At 39.7% G+C, this 20,136-nt stretch overlaps 1 protein-coding gene across 1 annotated transcript in view; it reads right to left on the bottom strand.

The window, feature by feature from the left end:
* TXNRD1 (thioredoxin reductase 1) overlaps positions 1–1,510 on the bottom strand; it is an 87,905-nt gene extending 86,395 nt beyond the window's left edge. The window contains exon 1 of the mRNA XM_070600762.1: positions 1,353–1,510. The gene's annotated coding sequence lies outside the window, so the exon portion shown is untranslated. The remainder of the gene's footprint in view (positions 1–1,352) is intronic.
* Positions 1,511–20,136: the final 18,626 nt, after the last annotated feature.

Below are 20,136 nucleotides of genomic sequence, written 5' to 3'. Positions count from 1 at the left end.
TCACATGGCTAATAAGTCACAGGGCCAAGATCCAAACTCTGACTTCAGAGTCCAGGCTCTTAACCAATATTTGGTGACAAAAAATTGACATCTACATAATTGCAGAGCTAAAAAGAATCTCAGTAATCAACCAGCCAAAGATTAAACAAACAAGGGACGGGAACCTCAAAATGGACAAGATCACCAGAGCTAGATAATTAAGCCTCCAGAGGCTAGAAATTATACAGCACATTTCTAATACCCAGCCCTCTTCTAAAGTCTCTAACATTTACTGCCCAAACTAACCATTTAGAATTTAGCATGGGCTCTCTTAGATCATTTTTCTTTTTAAGCCCATGTTCTACCTTCTTAGGTTGACTAAACCCCTAGGGATGGGACTTGTCTCCAACCTCTTTGCAACCCTACTCCCGATGCGATAACCCAGGGCATCGCGATGGCCTTCACAGGAATCAAGCCTCGGCTGACAATGAAGCAGACTATGTTCAGGAGAGAAACAAAGAGGAAAGATTCTGCCTACTCTCAGTGTTCCACTGCCGCCCACCTTCTCTTTCTCCTTATTTGGAAAAAGAGAAAACACACACACATACAGAGTCAAAAAAGCCTGTCGCCATGTAAGGCTTCCAAAATAAAAAGGCTTCTGAATTCAGCCTCCCTGAGAGCTGGAAAATTGGACTTAATAAATTACCCTACAGGTGAACCTGGAGAGATGGCCAGTTATGTTTACTTCAGAGTCCGCTGTGTCCAGTCCTAGAGCTACCCTGAGTATAATTTAAAGCTAACCTGCAGGGACATTTACATGCCCCCAGCCTTCCCATAAAGCACCTGATCAGGTTTGTCCTTCAATTCTCAGCTTCATTCTGTGGTTAAACAGGGTGCATTAAACCAATTCTCCCATGGCTATGATCACCAACCTTCTCCCTCTGACAGTTTAAGATTAAGAACAAAGTAGGAAGCACAGTTTACTCTTTGTAGTCATTTCCCCCATAATAAGCCAGAGCATAAAGAGACATTTACCAAAATTTTGGAGTACCCCAAGTAACAGCTCCTCAGGAAATATTCCCTATAAAAATGTCTAAAAAAGCAGCAAATCACCTGGTTTGGTAACTCCCCCACCCTAACCTTCCCTCACATTGACTACCTGAAAACATCTAGTATTTTGCAAAAGCTCAGAAAAAGATTACTCAAGCAATATCTTGTTCTCAAATCAACACTCCCCAAGCAATCTGAAGCAAGTTACACCCACACACACTCCTTCCTAAAGTGAAATCCAATTACTCACACCTGAGCTCAAAAGTCTGTCAAATTTTTATAATTCAACAATTTGTCATCACCCCTTGAGGTTAAAGCCTTACCTCAGCACAGCGCTGGCGCGCGGACTTACTGTAGACGACCACAGGGTGGCTGTCTATGCAGGCCTGCAGCCGGGCCTGGGGGTCTGCCGTGGCTACGCTGGTGGATCCTGAAGGGCCACTCACACCAGTGGCTGGGTTTTCTGGCAAAGTTTGACGACGGAGATGATCCTTAGCTAGAAGTAATGGAAGCAAAGATGCTAATTATCAGAAAGGAAAACATGATAATGCGTTTTCTAATATTAGGTTCCCTCTAAAAGCCTTACAATTTTAGCCCCAAGGGCCAAAGTAAGGAATCTGAGGAAGGACTCTAACACGGATTATATGTTTAGTTCTGTCATCTGACTGGAGACTTCTGGCAACTCACTCAATATTCCCAACTCATTTTGTGACACACAAGATTAATTCTCAAGGGATCCTGACAAATGCTAGCAAGAGTCTGAACCCACCTGGAGGCAGGAGATTAAGTAACAAGTCCTGGACACTGAGGGCCACATTCTACCCCAGCCGTACTCCCAACTGTGGTTGAAACGCAGAGAGGCCTAACGCCAAGGATCTGGCCTTCTTTACACAGCCCTGCTCTGAGACAGGAGTAACCACTAAAACCAAGACTTACTCCTTTTTCTCCAACTAATTCCTGGGTAAGCAGGCACTGGATCTGCAGGCCACAGACGCAGCGAGATTTCAAAAAAATCCTTTCTTCAAATTCCCTGTTTCCTCCCCAGGATTTTGCTGTGGTCCAATCTGGCACCAAAACACACATGAGCCAGCTTAGTGGCATATTATCCCCACATGACAGCACTGTCAGCCTGGGCATCATCACCAGCCAGAACCACCGAGATTGCTACCTCTGGCTTGTCAATGTTTTATTTTTTCGATATATAATCTAATTTTTTTTTAAGTTTTATTTTCTTCGGATGTACATCATATTTCGAATTCTGGATACATTACATCATGTTCACCACCCAAACACTAATTATAGTGCATCCCCTCACATGTGACCCTAATCACCCTTTTGCCCTCCCCCCTCCCCGCTTCCCCAATGGTAACCACCAGTCCAATCTCCAATGCTATGTGTTGGTTTTTTTTTTTTTTGTCGTTTTTATCTTCTACTTATGAGTGAGATCATATGGTATTTGACTTTCTCTCTCTGACTTATTTCACTCAGCATAATACCCTCAAGGTCCATCCATGTTGTCACAAATGGCCGATTTCGTCATTTCTTATGGCTGAGTAGTAGTCCATCGTGTACAAATACCACATCTTCTTTATCCATTCGTCCCTTGATGGGGACCTAGGTTGCTTCCAAGTCTTGGCTATTGTGTATAATGCCACAATGAACATAGGGGTGCAAGTATCTTTATACCTTTGTGTTTTCAAGTTCTTTGGATAAATACCCAGCCATGGAATAGCTGGATCATATGGTAGATCTATCCTTAATTTTCTGAGGATACTCCAAACTGCTTTCCATAGTGGCTGCACCAGTTTGCACTGCCACTGGCTTGTCAATGTTTTAAACTAGCTCTCTTCTTCAGGGCCCACAAACCAATCAAGCTCAATTCTATCCTTCTTCCTTGCTCCATAAGTGCTTTCCTCTCATTTCTGCTCATCTAAGACCTGTCCATTCTTCTCCAATCTCCTCATTATCCTCATAGTTGATACTCATGTTTACCTAGAACTAGACAGGGAGTTAATGTTTGCATGCATCATCTCATTTAATCCTTGCAAGGATACCATTAGGGTAGGTACTGCTACCATCATCCCTATTTTACAAACAAGGAAACAGACTCAGAGAGGTTAGGCAACTTCCTCAAGTTTGCACAGCTTACAGTAAGTAATGGAGTTGGATTCAAACCTAGGTCATAATTCTCTAGAACCCACATTTTTTTAAAAAACAGCTTTATTGACATATAATTCACATACCATAGAATTCGCCAATTGAAAGTATACAATTCAATAGTTTTTAGTATATTTACAGAGTTGTGAAACCATCATCACAACAATTTTAGAACATTTTTATCACCCCCAAAAAGAAACCCTGTACCATGTACCCATTAGAAAATTCACTCCTCATTTTTCCCCAACTAGCTCTCCCTCTCCCCTGCCCCACCTCCAGGTAATCATTAATCTGCTTTCTAGAATCACACAACACGTGGTCTTTCATGACTGGCTTCTTTCACTTAGCATACTATTATCAAGGTTCATTCAGGTTGCAGCGTGTGTCAGTGCTTCATTTCTTTTTACTGACAAATACTATTCCATTGTATGGATACACCACATTTTATTTATCTGTTCATCAGTTGATGGACATTTGGGTTGTTTCCACCTTTTGGTGTTGTGAATAGAGCTGCTAAGAACATTCACGTCCAGGTTTTTGCTTGAACACTTGTTTTCAATTCTTTTGGGTAAATACCTGGGAGTAGAATTGCTGGGTCAAGATAAATCTTTTGAGGAACCACCAAACTGTTTTCCAAAGCCGCCATACCATTTTACATTTCCACCAGCGATGTAGGAGGGTCCCCATTTCTCCACATTCTTGCCAACACTTATTATCTGTTCTTTTTGATTCCAGCCATCCTGTTGGGCGTGAAGTGGTGTCTCATTATGGTTTTGATTTGCATTTCCCTGATGGCTAATAATGTTGAGTAACTTTTCATGTGCTTATTGACTGTTTGTATATATATCTTCTTTGAGAAATGTCTGTTCAAATTCTTTTCCCACTTTATAATTGGGCTACTGGTCTTTTTATTATTGACTTGTAAGAATTCTTTATATATTCTGAATACAAATCCTTTATCAGATATATGATTTGTAAATATTTTCTCCCCTTCCATAGGTTTGTTGCTTTTTTTTTTACTTTATTTATGATGTCCTTTGAAGCACAGAAGTTTCTAATTTCAATAAAGTCCAACATATTTATTTTTGTCTTGTGTTTTTGATGTCATATTTAGGAAACCATTGCCTAATCCAAAGTCCCAAAGATTTACTCCCATAATTTTCCTCTAAGAGTTTTATAGTTTTAGCTCTTACATATTTAATTCTATGATCCACTTTGAGCTAATCTTTGTGTATAGTGTGAGGAAGGGGTCTAACCACTCTTTTGCATGTAGATAAATCCAGTTGTCCCAACACCGTTTGTTGAAATGTTTATTCTTTCCACATTGAAACGTCTTGGCACCTATGTTGAAAATCCATTGACCATAAAGGTAAGGGCAGAGCCCATGCTTTTAACTAGTATGCTACACTGCCACTGCACCAAGACCGATATTTAAACAAGTGTTAACAAAATCAGCTAAGCCCATGAGCCAGCCCTGATGGCCTAGTGGTTAAAGTTCTACCCTCTCACTGCTTCAGCGGCCAGGGTTTGATTCCGGGGCCTGGAACCACACCACTCATCTGTCAGTAGTGATGCTGGGGCGGCAGCTCACAAAGAACTAGAAAGACTTACAACTAGAATATACAGCTATGTACTGGAGGTTTGAGGGAGGAAAAAAAAGAGGAAGATTAGCAACAGATATAAGCTAAGAGCAAATATTTCCCAGTGAAAAAAACCAACTAAAAACAGTGTTACATTAAAAAGCACAGGGCCAGGGCTGGCTGTGGTTAAGTTCACTCGGCAGTGGTTAGGTTCACGTGCTCCACTTCAGCAGCCTGGGATTCACCAGTTCAGATCCTGGGCACAGACCTACACACCACTTAGGAAGCAATGCTATGGCAGCGTCCCCCATACAAAATGGAGGAAGACTGGCACAGACGTTAGCTCAGTGACAATCTTCCTCACCAAAAAAAAAAAAAAACAACCCAGCTAATCCTGGAAAGTTAACAACGGTTATCTCTACTAAACTGGACTTTCTAACTTTCATCATATCCTCTTTTGTACTATGTGTTTTTAAGCCATGAATATGTATTATTTTTATTAAAAGTTTTCTAGGGGCTGGCCCAGTGGTGCAGCGGTTAAGTGCGCATGTTCCACCTCAGTGGCCTGGGGTTCGCTGGTTTGGATCCTGGGTGTGGACATGGTACCGCTTGGCAAGCCATGCTATGGTAGGTGTCCCACATATAAAGTGGAGGAAGATGGGCACGGACATTAGCTCAGGGCCAGCAAAAAGAAGACGATTGGCAGTGGATGTTAGCTCAGGGCTGATCTTCCTCAATAAATAAATAAATAAAAGTTTTCTAAAAGCTAATTATAAATTTTTTTAAGTAACCCCTATTATACACTGTCAAGAGAGGATCAACATCTAAGAGACTGTTTTATGGGTTGTTTTGAGGAAGATTAGCCCTGAGCTAACATCCGCTGCCAGTCCTCCTCTTTTTGCTGAGGAAGCCTGGCCCTGAGCTAACATCCATGCCCCTCTAACTCCACTTTATATGTGGGACGCCTACCACAGCATGGCTTCCCAAGCAGTGCCATGTCCACACCCGGGATCCGAACCAGTGAACCCCAGGCCACCGAAGCAGATCATGTGAACTTAACCACTGCGCCACCGGGCCGGCCCCATGAGTAAATTTTAATATGGACTTATATTGAATGACATTATCGTATCAACGTTAAGTCTATTGGGCTTACGTAGAAGAGTCCTTGTTCTTAGGAGACACATGCTGAAATATTTAGGGGTGAAAGTCATGATGTCTGCAACTTATTTCAAATGGTTCAGGAAAAAAGTGCGGGTGTGAGTATGTAGGGGAAGAGAGAGATTGGGAGAGAAACAGAGAGAAAAGAGGGTATAAGGAAGGAAGAGAAAACAAATGTAGCAAAATGCGAGTCTGGTGGTGGGAACATGGGTATTCATCATATTATTCCTTCAGTTTTTCTGTTGACTGGGTGAATTGCTAGAATTGTTGGGTTAGTAGCTTTCAAAACATTTTTATAGAACCCATAACAGTATATTCCTGTTTGGATTTGTGGGAGAAGTCTGGCCCATTCATATTCATTCCACAACCTCAGTCATGTACCTGCACCGAGGCTGGTTTGAGTTTGAAAAACTCAGGAAATTATAAGTCAGCCAACCCTAAAACATCCATCTGTAGCTAATAAGGAATCTCTGGGACTGACTGCTTGATTTCCTTTGTTCAGGCAGAATCCCAATGACTTCTCTGATGCAACATAAACATTTCTAAAAATAATTTCCTAGACCAGTGGCCCTCAAAATGTAGTAGGCACACTTTAGGATGTCCCTGAGGTCAAAACTATTTTCATGATAATAAGATGTATTTGCGTTTTTCATTCTTGGGGTCCTTAATAATGTTTAAGAGTAAAGGGGCCCTGAGACCAAAAGTTTGAAAACCATCAACCTGGACATCTTCAAAAGTTTGAAAGAAAGAATATGCAAGGGGCCAGCCCAGTGGCGCAGTGGTTAAGTTTGCGTGCTCCACCTTGGCGGCCCAAGGTTTGCTGGTTTGGATCCCGGGCATGGACCTACCAACCGCTTATGAAGCCACGCTGTGGCAGGCATCCCACATATAAAACAGAGGAAGATGGGCACAGATGTTAGCTCAGGGGCAATCTTCCTCAGTAAAAAGAGGAGGACTGGCGGTGGATGTTAGTTCAGGGCTAATCTTCCTCAAAAAAAAAGAAAGAAAGAATATGTGAAAAGTGAGGTTCCCATAAGAACTAAACTTTTTATCTAAGCTGGCAAAAAAAAATTCTCTTAAAACTAAGTGAAGTGAACACAAGTTGGCTTCTCTTCCAAAACCCCAAACACTAATTGGAATGGGGTAGTCCTTTAGTCTAGGCCTCTCTTAAAAAGAAAAAAAGAATGTTTTTTGTTGTGAATTGTAATTCCATGCCACTTAAAATTCTGCAAAAAGACAAAAGAAGAATATGATGATGTAGCTTGACTCTAACTAAGGAACAGATTCAGCAACATTCTGTCCTATCTTTGTCCTTACATATTGCATGAAGCTACAAATGCCTGTTTTTCTATTCTTTGGTCACGGGAACTAACAAAAAATCAGCAGAAGATCATTATTAGAGTTGACTAATTAGAGTTTTCAGAAGATGAGGTCAAGGTCAAGAGGTTTATGCCACTCAAAGGATGAGAGAAGTAACTTGTGAACTTCAAAGCAAGGCAACAAGGGGGAAAGCAAAGGGGACCTCAGCAGAAGAAAGCAAAATGGCAAGGCTCAACACAGACTGAACCTGCCGCTTGTTAGAACCTGAATTTTTGCCATTAATAAGCAATGTGATCACTTCAGATGTGACGATAAAAATTTTATAGCATTCCCCTCTGCCTGCTGTCATCACTTTCTGGTCTGTAGTTTTGTCACGTGTATGTTTTTATTCTGTTGCCTGCGGTTAAAAGCATCTGGATTCTTAGAGGTCAGAAGAAATCAAGGATTTCTGCAGATCCTATAGCTCGTCACAAAACTTTTTATTCAATTCAAGTGCAAAGTTTTGCAAACACTGCCACTCTCAGAATTTTTTGTTTTTTTGTAGGAAGATTAGCCCTGAGCTAACTACTGCCAATCCTCCTCTTTTTGCTGAGGAAGACTGGCCCTCAGCCAACATCCATGCCCATCTTCCTCTACTTTATACGTGGGATGCCTACCACAGCATGGCTTTTGCCAAATGGTGCCATGTCCACACCTGGGATCCAAACCGGCAAACCATGGGCCGCCGAGAAGCAGAAGAACATGCAAACTTAAGTGCTGCGCCACCGGGCTGGCTGGAAATTTTTAAATAAATTAATAATTGTTAATAGTATTTTATTCAAACCACAAGACACATGGAATATTACTACACCCAGATCTACCAAGACCACATCAAATAAGAAGTTATTCCATAAAAAACCTAAGAGTGGGGAAGCTTAAATGGGGAAGCATGACGACCTATAAAGTGAAGAAGACAAGATAATTGTGTTTTATAAAGTCTGCAGGGTATGAGACATGCTGGAAAAATAAAACACTAGTATTTGTGGAAACACAAAGACGACTAGAGACTGAATAGGACATGCTGATGAGTCTCTGACGCTGAACATAAATACACCTTAGTTTTCAGTTATTTATTTACCAAACTGAAATAAAACACTGGGATGATTTTTTCAGCCTTAAAAGGGGTTTTCAGTTCTTACAAAGAACTTGTCATGTGAAGTACTAATTACAGTGGAAGCAAGCTGCTACAAAAAGACCTACAACACACTAGTTACAGCTCTTCTTCGTGGGTCTCCTTCAAAGGAGTCTTCTTAGAAATTGAAATTAAACCAGAGCTGTGTTGAGGGTTCCAGCCTCGAAGGAATGTCCCACCTGCTTCACTCCACGGTTGTATTCTAATATGACTGTGTGCCATGTTCAGGATCCAGTGGCTATATGAGGCTGAGAATACACATTTGAAAGAAAGTATCTCTTCCCCAAAGGACTGGTATAAGGCATGATGTATGACGGGAGAAACTATGCCAGAAGTTCAAGTGTGTTATCACTGGAAGGGGTGGGGTGAGGGTGGGGGTGGATTAGTCTTGGTTTACGGGATCACTCCACCCAAAGATTATCCTGTCAGGGTTAGTTAGGACCTACCACAGGGAACTTGGAAGGGTTATTTAAGGACCAAATGGTAGAAGAAAAAAATCTCACTTCCTCTTGCCTGTTAAATTTCATATTGATGCTGTCAATAAGATAAAAACATCATTTAAGGCAATGCTACAGAACTTTTAAAAAATCCTAAGTATAACCACATAAAAGATGTTACATGAAAGAATATAATTTAAAAGTTTTCCTTAGTATATTACCTTTTAAAAATGACTTAAGAAATCAAAATTTTCTTACCTATGGTAGATATAACCTTGGCTTAATAATGTCCTCTGGACTTAAATTCCTTCATCTATAAGAGTTGATGTAGATACATACAAAATTTCTGCAAGTATGTCTTTTCTGGACATAAAGCATATACATGTGTAGGGGAGGAAGACATTTCCTCTTCCCAAATGGGGGTTCGTCTGGCCGGAGAGCGAATTAAATTCACATGAGACAGAATAGCAAGAGAAAATTAAACAAAGCTTTATGAGGAACCATGGCCCGGGGCCTCTCTTCTCGAAGGAAGAAAGGGCACCGAAGAAGTGGGGTGCACAGAGTGGTTATATACCCCCCAAACAGGGTGTTTCACATGTGATTGAAATGTCCCTCCCACAATAGTCACAAGATTGCCCTGTCGGCACAGTGCTTGATGGACACAGCAGGTAGTGGTCAGCTATCTCGGTGGGCGTAGCAGGAGGCAAGTCTATCAGGAGGCAAGTCTATAGTCTGGAGCTGGGCAGTCACAGGTGAGCACAGCAATCAGTTCCTAACCTAAGGAAAGATGCTTAATCCTTAAAGAAGTGCCAACGTTGGGAGGGGGAGGGAAGTCAGTTACAGGAGGTTACCAGACAAGCACAATAAAATGCAGATTTAAGTCCTTGCCTTTGGCATTGGTTAAGAGTTTCTAGAGAGAAGGTCATCTCCTTTCTTCTTCCTGGTACAGAGAGGGAGGCACCTTTACAGATAGAGATTTACCTTACAAATGTAAATGTGTCCTAACAAAGGGCAAGTTCCATTCCTCAGAGCCTCCTTCCCTGTCCCAGTTTATCAAAAGCAATCAGCCTCAAATAATCCTGATGCCAAAGAGACATATCTTGGGGTGGCCAATTTCAGGTCCCTACACACGGAAGAAAGTGTAGATGCTGCCTTTGATTGTACAACATACCCACTATAAAACCGAATTATAGTCATGAAAATATAAAAGGAATCTGTGGAGATGACTATGATGAGGCTTTTTAGGCTGCTTAATTTTAAAATGGATTATGATGAGGATTTTTAGGCTGGTTAGTTTTAAAACTACAGATGAGATTCAGGCTCCAAGGAGTGGAAGTTGTTTGCCCCTTTGTTGGGAAACATTTACATTTCTAAGGGAAACCTCTATCTGTGAAGATGCCTCCCTCTCTGTACCAGGAAGAAGAGGAGAGATGACCTTGTCCCTAGAAACTCTTAATGGGGAAGGCAAGAACTTAAGTTGGTTGCTGTCTGGCAATCTCATGTATCTGGTTTAGGGTGGTGGCGTCTAACCTTTCTAACCTTTACTTAATCCGATTTGATTCTTGTCTAAAAGTCATGGGATCACTCAATGACCAGACCCCACCTGCACTGATACCATTTTAACTTTTTTTTCATGTTCTTTCCTTTGTCTTGTAAAGAGATGAATCATATACCTATGCCTTAAATTTAGCTCTAACCCTCAACTGGGGGCAGCAGCAGGAGCTCTGCCTGCCCGTGGGTCCTGTCCCCATGCCAGTGGGGGCAGCAGAAGCGGCGGCAGCAGAAGCTCTGACTGCCCATGGGTCCTGTCTCCATGCTATTCTATACTATTCTCTAAATAAAAGAGCACTACTGCCAGATCTTGAGAGTCTAAGAAATCTTTCTTTTGACTCCTCGGCTCACCGACCCCGCATCAACTAAACTGATCCCTCACATACATACCTACTAAATACCATTTAAAAGCTAAATAAAAAGAAGTTCTCTCACCGACACTAGACCATTAATGCTCACAATTTCATGAAGCATGCTTCAAATATACATGCAGAAAGTATTTTGCACTTCTCATATTCATATTACCTAATGAGTGTTAAGAATAGCCAATAAATGGAGTAATCATAGTACATTAAAATGTTCTGCCAATATGATCAATATTAGAGTTTTAAATAAACTGCCTCAATCTTTCTAATTCTCTCATAAAAGGTTTAGAAATGAGAAATAAGGTTGCATTATATTGGAACAGATTTCTCTTAACCCCAGGGCTTAAGGAAAAAGTATAGAAAGCAGGGGCATTCAGAACTCCCTCTGATTCAGCAACATTTTCATGCACACGCACACACACACACACATGCACACACACACACACCCCCCAAAAAAACACGAGGAGAAACAAAAATTAATAAAAGATACCCTACCAATCTACACACTCTTGTCCAGAAAACACAAGGGAGGGACCATTTTCCAACACATTTTATAAGGCAAGTATTACCGTGATACCCAAACTAGACAAAGATAATACAAGAAAAGAAAACTATTGACCAACATCCCTCATAAACAAAGATGCAAAATTCCTCAACAAAATAATCGCAAATTAAATCCAGCAATATACAAAAAGAATAATAATATGCCATGAGCTAGTGGATCTTATCCTAGTGGATTTTGGGGTTCAAAATCCAAAAATCAATCAATGTAATCTAGCATATTATAGTCTAAAAAGAAAAACCACATGATCTATCATATACCAACTAAATAGATACCCTACACAAAATGGACAAATTCATAGAAAGATACCACTATCTAAACTGACTCAAGAAGAAATGAAAATCTGAATAGATCTATAACAAGTAAAGAGATTGAACTAGTAATCAAAAACTTCCCACGAAGAAAAGCCCAGGCTCAGAGGCCTTCACTTAGTGAATTCTACCATGTTTCTACAGCAGAATTAACACCAATTATTCACAAACTCTTTCAAAAAACACAAGAGGGAACACTTCCCAACCCATTTTATGAGACCATTATTACCCTTATACCAAAACCAAAGATATCACATGAAAACTACAGACCAATATCCCTTGTAAATAGAGACACAATAATCCTCCACAAAATATTCGCAAACCAGATCCAGCAAAACATACAAAGGATTATGTACCAAGACCAAGTGGTATTTATCCCAGGACAAACTTTGCACAGGTTGATTTAACATATTAAAAATCAGTTGATGTAATATCCTATAGTGATAGACTAAAGGACGAAAACTACACGATCATCTCAACATATACAGAAAAAACATTTGACGAAATCCAACACCCTGTCATGATAAAAACACTCAACAAACTCGGAATAGGAGGGAACTTTCTCAACCTGATAAAAGCCCATCTATGAAGAACCAACAGCTAACATTACACTTAAAGGTGAAAGACTGAACGCTTTGCCCCTAAGACCAGGAACAAGATAAAGATGTCTGCTCCCGGGACGGCTATTCAACATTGTATTGCAGGATCTAGTCAGGGCAATTACACAGGAAATAAAATAAAACGTATCCAGCTTTGAAAGGGAGAAGTAAGACTATCCCTACTCACAGATAACGCAATCTTGTAATTAGAAAATCCTCAGGAATACACACACACAAATCTCTTAGAATGAATAAGCAAAGTTATAACATACAAGACCAATATACAAATATGAATTATATTCCTATACACTAGCAATTAATAATCTGAAAATGAAATTAGGTAAGCATTTTCATTTACAATAGCATCAAAGAGAATAAAATACTTAAATAACATAAATACTGAAATAAAATAAAAAGGTTAACAAAAGAAGTGAAAGACCTGTACATTGACAACTACAAAACATTGCCGGAAAAAATTAAAGAACTAAATAAATGGAAAGATATCTCAAGTTCATTGACTGGAAGACTTAATATTGTTAAGATGGCAATATTCCCCAAATTAATCTACAGTCAAGGCGATCCCTATCAAAATTGCAGTTGTACTTTTTGCATAAATTGACAAGCTGATTCTAAAATTCTCATGGAAATGCAAGGAACTCAGAACTGCCAAAATCTTGAAAAAAAGGAAAAAAGTAGGAGAACTCAAACTTCCTAATTTCAAAACTCAGTACAAATCAATAGTAATCAAGACAGTGTGTTATCAGCATATGGATAGATACATAGATCAATGCAATAGAATTGAGACTCCAGAAATAAACCATTATATTGATTTTTGACAAGGGTGTCAAGACAATTCGATGGGAAAAGAATAGTCTTTTCAACAAATGATGCTGAGAAAAGTGGATATTCACATGTAAGATAATGAATCTGGAGGCTTTCCTCATACCATAAACAAAAATTAACTCAAGATAAATCTTAGAATTAAATGTAACAAGTAAAACTCTTAGGAAAAAACATTGGAGTAAATCTTTGTGACCTTGGATGGTTTCTTAGATATGACACCAAAAGCACAAGCAACAAAAGAAAACAATAGATTAATTGAACTTCATCAAAATTTAAAAGTTTTGGGGCCGGCCTGTGGTTAAGTTTGCGTGCTCCACTTGGGCAGCCCAGGGTTTTGCCGGTTCAGATCCTGGGCGCGGACACAGCACTGCTCATCAGGCCACGGTGAGGCGGCATCCCACATGCCACAACTAGAAGGACCCACAACGAGAATACACAACTATGTACTGGAGGGCTTTAGGGAGAAGAAGGAAAAATAAAAAAACAAATTTTAAAAAATTTAAAAGTTTTGTGCTTCAAAGGACACCATCAAGTAAAGCTAAAAAACAACCTACAGTATGAGAGAAAATATTTGCAAATCACATATCTGACAAGGGACTTGTATCTGGAATATACAAAAGACTCTTACAACTCAACAATAAAAACACAAATAGCCCAATTATTAAATAGGGAAAGTGCCTGAACAGACATTTTTCCATAGAAGACATACAGATAGTCAATAAGCACATGAAAAAATGCTCAATATCATTAGTCATTAGAGAAATGCAAATAAAAACCACATGAAATACCACTTCACATCCACTAGGATGGCTAAAATTAAAAAGACAGACAATAATAAGTGCTGACAAGGCTTTGGAGAAAACGGAAGTCTTATACATTGCTGGTAGGAATGGAAAATGGTGTGGACCCTTTGGAAAACAGCTTGGCAGTTCCTCAAAAAGTTAAACATACAGTTATCATACGATCCAGCAATTCTATTCCTAACATACAGCCAAGAGAAAAGAAACTGTGTCCACACAAACTTGTACACTAACGTTCATAGCAGCATTATACATAACAGCGAAAAAGTGGAAACAACCCAAATGTCCATCAACTGATGAATAAATAAAATGTGGTTTATCCATACAATGAAATATTATTCAGCAATAAAAAGAAATAAAGTACTGATACTTGCTACAGCAACCCTGACACATGCTTAGTGAAAGAAACCACAAAAAACCACACATTGTATGATCCCACTTCTGCGAAATGCCCAGAAGAGGAAAATCTGTAGAGAAAGAAAGTAGATTAATGGTTGCCAGAGTCTGGCAGGAGGGAGGAGTGGGGTTTTACTGCTCATGGGTGCGGGGTTTCTTTTTTGGAGTAGTGAAAAGATTCTAAAATCACATAGTAGTGATGGCTGCACACTGAACTATGCACTTTAAAGTGGTGAATATTATGGCATGTGAGTTATATCTCAATTCTGTAAAGACACACAAGTGTTGATAGCAGCTCTATTTATAGTCACCAAGAAAATGGAAACAATCCAAATATCCTCCAACGAGTGAAAGGTTAAATAAATTATGGTACATTCAAACAATGCAATGAATGCAATAAAATGAAATAAACTGTAGACACAACAAACTGGATGAATCTCAGAGGCATTACGCCGTATGAACGAAATCAACCCCAAAAAGCTACACATTGTGTGATTCCATTTATATGACATTCCTGAAGAGGCAAAACTATACTACCGGAGAACAGATCAGTGGTTGCCAGAAGTTAGAAGTGGGGGTAGGCTGTCACCACAAAGGGATAGCATGAGGGAGTTTGTTGGGAGTGATGGATCATTAATATATTCTGACTGTGTAAACTAAAATTCATAAAACTGACACCAAAAATGTCGATTTTACTTGCATATTAATTTTAAAATAAAACAAAAATATATCTCAAAAGATATACTCACTGAGCAGTTGTTATAAAATAAAAAACAACACTAACATGGTGTTTTAAAAAAATTTTAGTGAGGTCATAATGGCTTATAACATTGTGTAATTTCAGGTGTACATTATTTTAAAGATTCTATTTTTCCTTTTTCTCCCCAAAGCCCCCCGATACATAGTTGTGTATTTTTAGTTGTGGGTCCTTCTAGTTGTAGCATGTGGGATGCCACCTCAACATGGCTTGATGAGCGGCGCCATGTCTGCACTCAGGATCCAAACTGGTGAAACCCTGGGCCGCCGAAGCGAAGTACACGAACTTAAACCACTCGGCCACAGGGCCAGCTCCTGGGTGTACATTATTATTTATCAGTTTCTGTATAGACTGCATCATGCTCACCACCAATAGTCTAATTTTTATCTGTCATCATACATATGTGCCCCTTTACCCCTTTCACCCACCCCCAACCCCCTTCCCTTCTGGGACCACTAATCTGTTCTATTTGTCCATGTGTTTGTTTACCTTCCACAGATGAATGAAATCATGCAGTGTTTGTCTTTCTCTGTCTGGCTTATTTCGCTTAACATCACATCCTCAAGGTCCACCTGTGTTGCTGCAAGTGGGACAACTTTATCATTTTTTATTTTTAAGATTGGCACCTGAGCTAAAAACTGTTGCCAATCTTCTTTTTTTTTTCTTCTGCTTTTTCTCCGCAAATCCCCCCAGTACATAGTTGTATATTTTACTTGTGGGTCCCTCTAGTTGTGGTAAGTGGGACACCACCTCAACATGGCCTAAAGAGCAGTGCCATGTCTGCACCCAGGATCCAAACCCAGGAAACCCTAGGACACCAAAGCGGAGCGCACGAACTTAACCACTTGGCCATGGGGCCAACCCCCAATTTTATCTTTTTTTATGGCAGAGTAGTATTCCATTGTATATATACATGACATCATCTTTATCCAATCATCAGTTGATGGGCACTTCAGTTGCTTCCACATCCTGGCTATTGTGAATAATGCTGCAATGAACACAGGGGTGCCTAAGTCTCTCTGCATTGTTGATTTCAAGTTCTTTGGATAAATACCCAGTAGCGGGATAGGTGGATCATGTGGCATTTCTATTTTTAATTTCTTGAGAAATCTCCATACTGTTTTCCATAGTGGCTGCACCAGTTTGCTCTCCCACCAGCAGTGTATGAGGGCTCCCTTTTCTCCACACTCTCCAACACTTTTTTCTCATCTTGTTAATTATAGGCATTCTGACAGGAGTAAGGTGATATCTCATTGTACTTTTGATTTGCATTTCCCTAATAATTAGTGATGTTCTCCATCTTTTCATGTGCCTGTTGGCCATCTGTATATCTTCTTTAGGAACATGTCTCTTCACATCCTCTGCCCATTTTTTGATCGGGTTCTTTTTTTGTTGTTAAGTTGTATGAGATCTTTATATATTTTGGAAATTAACCACTTGTCAGACATATAATTTGCAAACATTTACTCCCAGTTGGTGGATTGTCTTTTCATTTTGTTCATGGTGTCCTTTGCCTTGCAGAAGCTTTTTTTTTTTTTTAGGAGGATTAGCCCTGAGCTAACTACAGCCAATCCTCCTCTTTTTGCTGAGGAAGACTGGCCCTGAGCTAACATCCATGCCCATCTTCCTCTGCTTTATACATGGGACACCTACCACAGCATGGCTTTTGCCAAGCAGTGCCACATCTGCACCCAGGATCCGAATCGGCGAACACCGGGCTGCAGAGAAGCAGAATGTGTGAACTTAACCACTATGCCACTGGGCCAGCCCCTTGCAGCAGCTTTTTAGTCTGATGTAGTCCCATCTGCTTATTTTTCTTTTTTTTGCCCTTGCCTGAGTAGACATGGTAGTCAAAAAGATACTGCTAAGATCAATGTCAAAGAGTGTACTGCCTATATTTTCTTCTAGGAGTTTTATGGTTTCAGGTCTTACATTCAAGTCTTTAATCCATTTGGAGTTAATTTTTCTATATGGTATAAGATAATGGTCTGCTTTAATTCTTTTGGATGTTGCTGTCCAGTTTTCCCAAGACCATTCCTTTCTCCACTGTATGTTCTTAGCTCCTTTGTGGAAGATTAGCTATTTGTAGCTGTGAGGTTTTATTTCTGGGTTTTCAATTTTGTTCCATTGATCTTGTATCTATTTTTGTCCCAGTACCATGCTGTTTCGGTTACCATGGCTTTGTAGTATATTTTGAAATCAGGGAGTATGATGCCTCCAGCTTTGTTCTTTTTTCCTAGGAATGGTTTGGCTATTCGGGGTCTTTTGTTGTTCCATATAAATTTTAGGATTCTTTGTTCTATTTCTGTGAAGAATGTCATTGGGATTCTGATTGGGATTGCATTGAATCTGTAGATTGCTTTACATAAAATTGACATTTTAACTATGTTTATTATTCCAATCCATGAGCATGGAATATCTTTCCATGAAATGCAGATCTTATACATGGAAGAGGGACATGAATTAAAAGATCATTCCTTTCAGAGAACTGGTCCCAGAAATGTACTTCAATTTATGAAAATTTCTCTTTTCAAACCTTTTTCAAATGCAATTATTATCTTGGATCTTAATATATTTATTACTGTAAAGCAAGTTCTTTCCTGCTATCTCAGGAGTTGCTGTTTTACCCATATAAAATGAAATACATGAGTTAAAATCTTAGTAGTTATTCAGGTATGCATTCCAGGAGCCAAGACCAGGAAAAAGACATGTCTTAGATAAACATGTGAAATTACCTTGCATATTGTAGAATACCATAAAATGCTAGGTATTTTTATTTGGAATTATTACATGTCCTATGCAGTTAGGGGCTTGATGTTAAATTTTTCTGGGAGATAGATCCACAAATTTTAGAGCTGGAAAGGACTTCATGTTTATCCATTCACTTTATTTTGCAAATGAGGAAACCAACGCCCAGAAGTGCTATGGAACTTGTCTAAGATCACACAGCTAGTTGATGGTAGTAGAGGAACCAGAACTCTGTTCTCTTGACTCTAATTCTCTTTCCACCCCGCCTCAAGTGACTTGTGGAGCCATAAGCTAAATAAGTAGCCCTCAAATGTAACCAAAGCTCTCTGTAATGATGGGCCTACATTGGGAACCAACCTAAAGGGCTAAGTTGTTTTATATCAGGTTCTTCCGGTTCAGGGTTATGTTCCAGGGACACGACTGATTTACGGACATGCAGTGATAAAGGGATTCTACTCTGCTTTGTAGGCAGAGTCAGTGAGCTGACAGCATTCAGCACTTGCCACCTAAGCTGGACATTTTTAGCTGTATTAAGGACTTCTGTGACTCATTTTTAGTAGATTCGTCTCTTAATATAAGGTTAAGCTGTCCTGAATATGCTCTTTTTTTCCATTGTTTCCAGGTACTGGCAATCCTCTAAAAAGTTTCATTTTAATTTGATTGCTTGTTTTCATGGGAACACAATGCTTTACTTTCAAGTCTTATGAGGGGATGGAGGACGCAGGTCCTCACCAGGTCAGAGATGGCTAACCAGTCTATTAAGTGAGGCCGCTGTAGGGGAGGAAGACATTTTCTCTACCCGCGTGGGGTCCTTCTGGCCGGGAAATGAATTAAATTCACATGAGACAGAATAGCAGGAGAAAGTTAAACAAAGCTTTATGCAACTCACCAAAATGGCGGAGGTTCTCCTCTTAAATACCACCCTCAGCTAAAGACAAAGGAGGATGTTGAGGGTGGGGGGAGTAACTTATGGGAGATTACCAGAAAAGTACAATAAAAAGGCTAAGGTTATTATGCAGATTTAAGTCCACATTGATAAGAGTTTCTAGAGATAAGGTCATCCCCCCTTCTTCTTGGTACAGAGAGGGGGACACCTTTACAGATGGAGATTTCCCTTACAAATGTAAATGTATCTTATCAAAGGGTAAGTAAATTCCACTTTTCAGAGTTTCTTTCCTGTCTGCAGTTTTTAAAAGTAACCAGCCCAAAATAATCCTCATGCCAAAGAGACATATCTTGGGGTGGCCAATTCCAGTCCCCCACACAGTACAGCCCAGTGGTTAAGAGCGTCTGCTTCTTGGGTGAGCATCCTGGCTCCACTACTCACCAGTTAGATGCCCTTTACCTCTCTGTGACTCATTTTCCTCACTTGGCTGTTGCAATAATTAAATGAATTAATACACGTAAAGCACTCATAAGGAGCATTCCATAAATACGACTACTTTTCATTAAAAGTCTCAGAAGTAAACACACAGGATGAGAAACAAAGGAAACACAGGAAAACCAGAAAATGAGCAACAGAATGACAGCATTAAGCCCCCATGCATCAATACTCACCCTCAATGTAAACGGATTGAACTCTTCAATAAAAAGACACAGAGTGGCAAAATGGATTAAAGAACAAGATCCAACAATTTGTTGCCTCCAGGCAACACACCTCAGCTCCAAGGACAAACACAGTCTCAGAGTGAAGGGTTGGAAGACAATACTCCAAGCTAATAGCAAACAAAAGAAAGCAGGTGTCGCAATACTTATATCAGACAAAACAGACTTCAAGATAAGGCAGGATAAAGAGAGACATAGAGGGCCAATATATAATGATCAAAGGGACACTTCATCAAGAAGAAATAACGCTTATAAATATCTATGCACCCAACACAGGAGCACCAAAGTTCATAAAGCAACTATTAACAAACCTAAAAGAAGATATCAAAAATAACACAATAACAGTAGGGGACCTCAACACCCCACTCACATCAATGGACAGATCATCCAGACAGAAAATCAACAAAGAAACAGTGGAGCTAAATGAAAAGCTAAAACAGTTGGACTTAATAGACACATATAGAACACTCCATCCAAAATAGCAGAATACACATTCTTCTCAAGTGCACATGGAACATTCTCAAGGATAGAGCATATGCTGGGAAACAAGGCAAGCCTCTACAAATTTAAAAAAATTGAAATAATAACAAGCATCTTCTCTGATCATAATGCTATAAAGCTAGAAATTAATTACAAGAAAAAAGCTGAGAAAGGCACAAGGATGTGGAGACTAAACAATACGCTATTGAACAAGCAATGGATCACTGAACAAATTAAAGAAGAAATCAAAAAATACCTGGAGACAAA

This window comes from Equus przewalskii, chromosome 29 (genome assembly GCF_037783145.1).
Source record: "Equus przewalskii isolate Varuska chromosome 29, EquPr2, whole genome shotgun sequence".
NCBI classification, from domain to species: Eukaryota; Metazoa; Chordata; class Mammalia; order Perissodactyla; family Equidae; genus Equus; species Equus przewalskii.
This window is presented reverse-complemented; position numbering and strand designations above follow the sequence as displayed.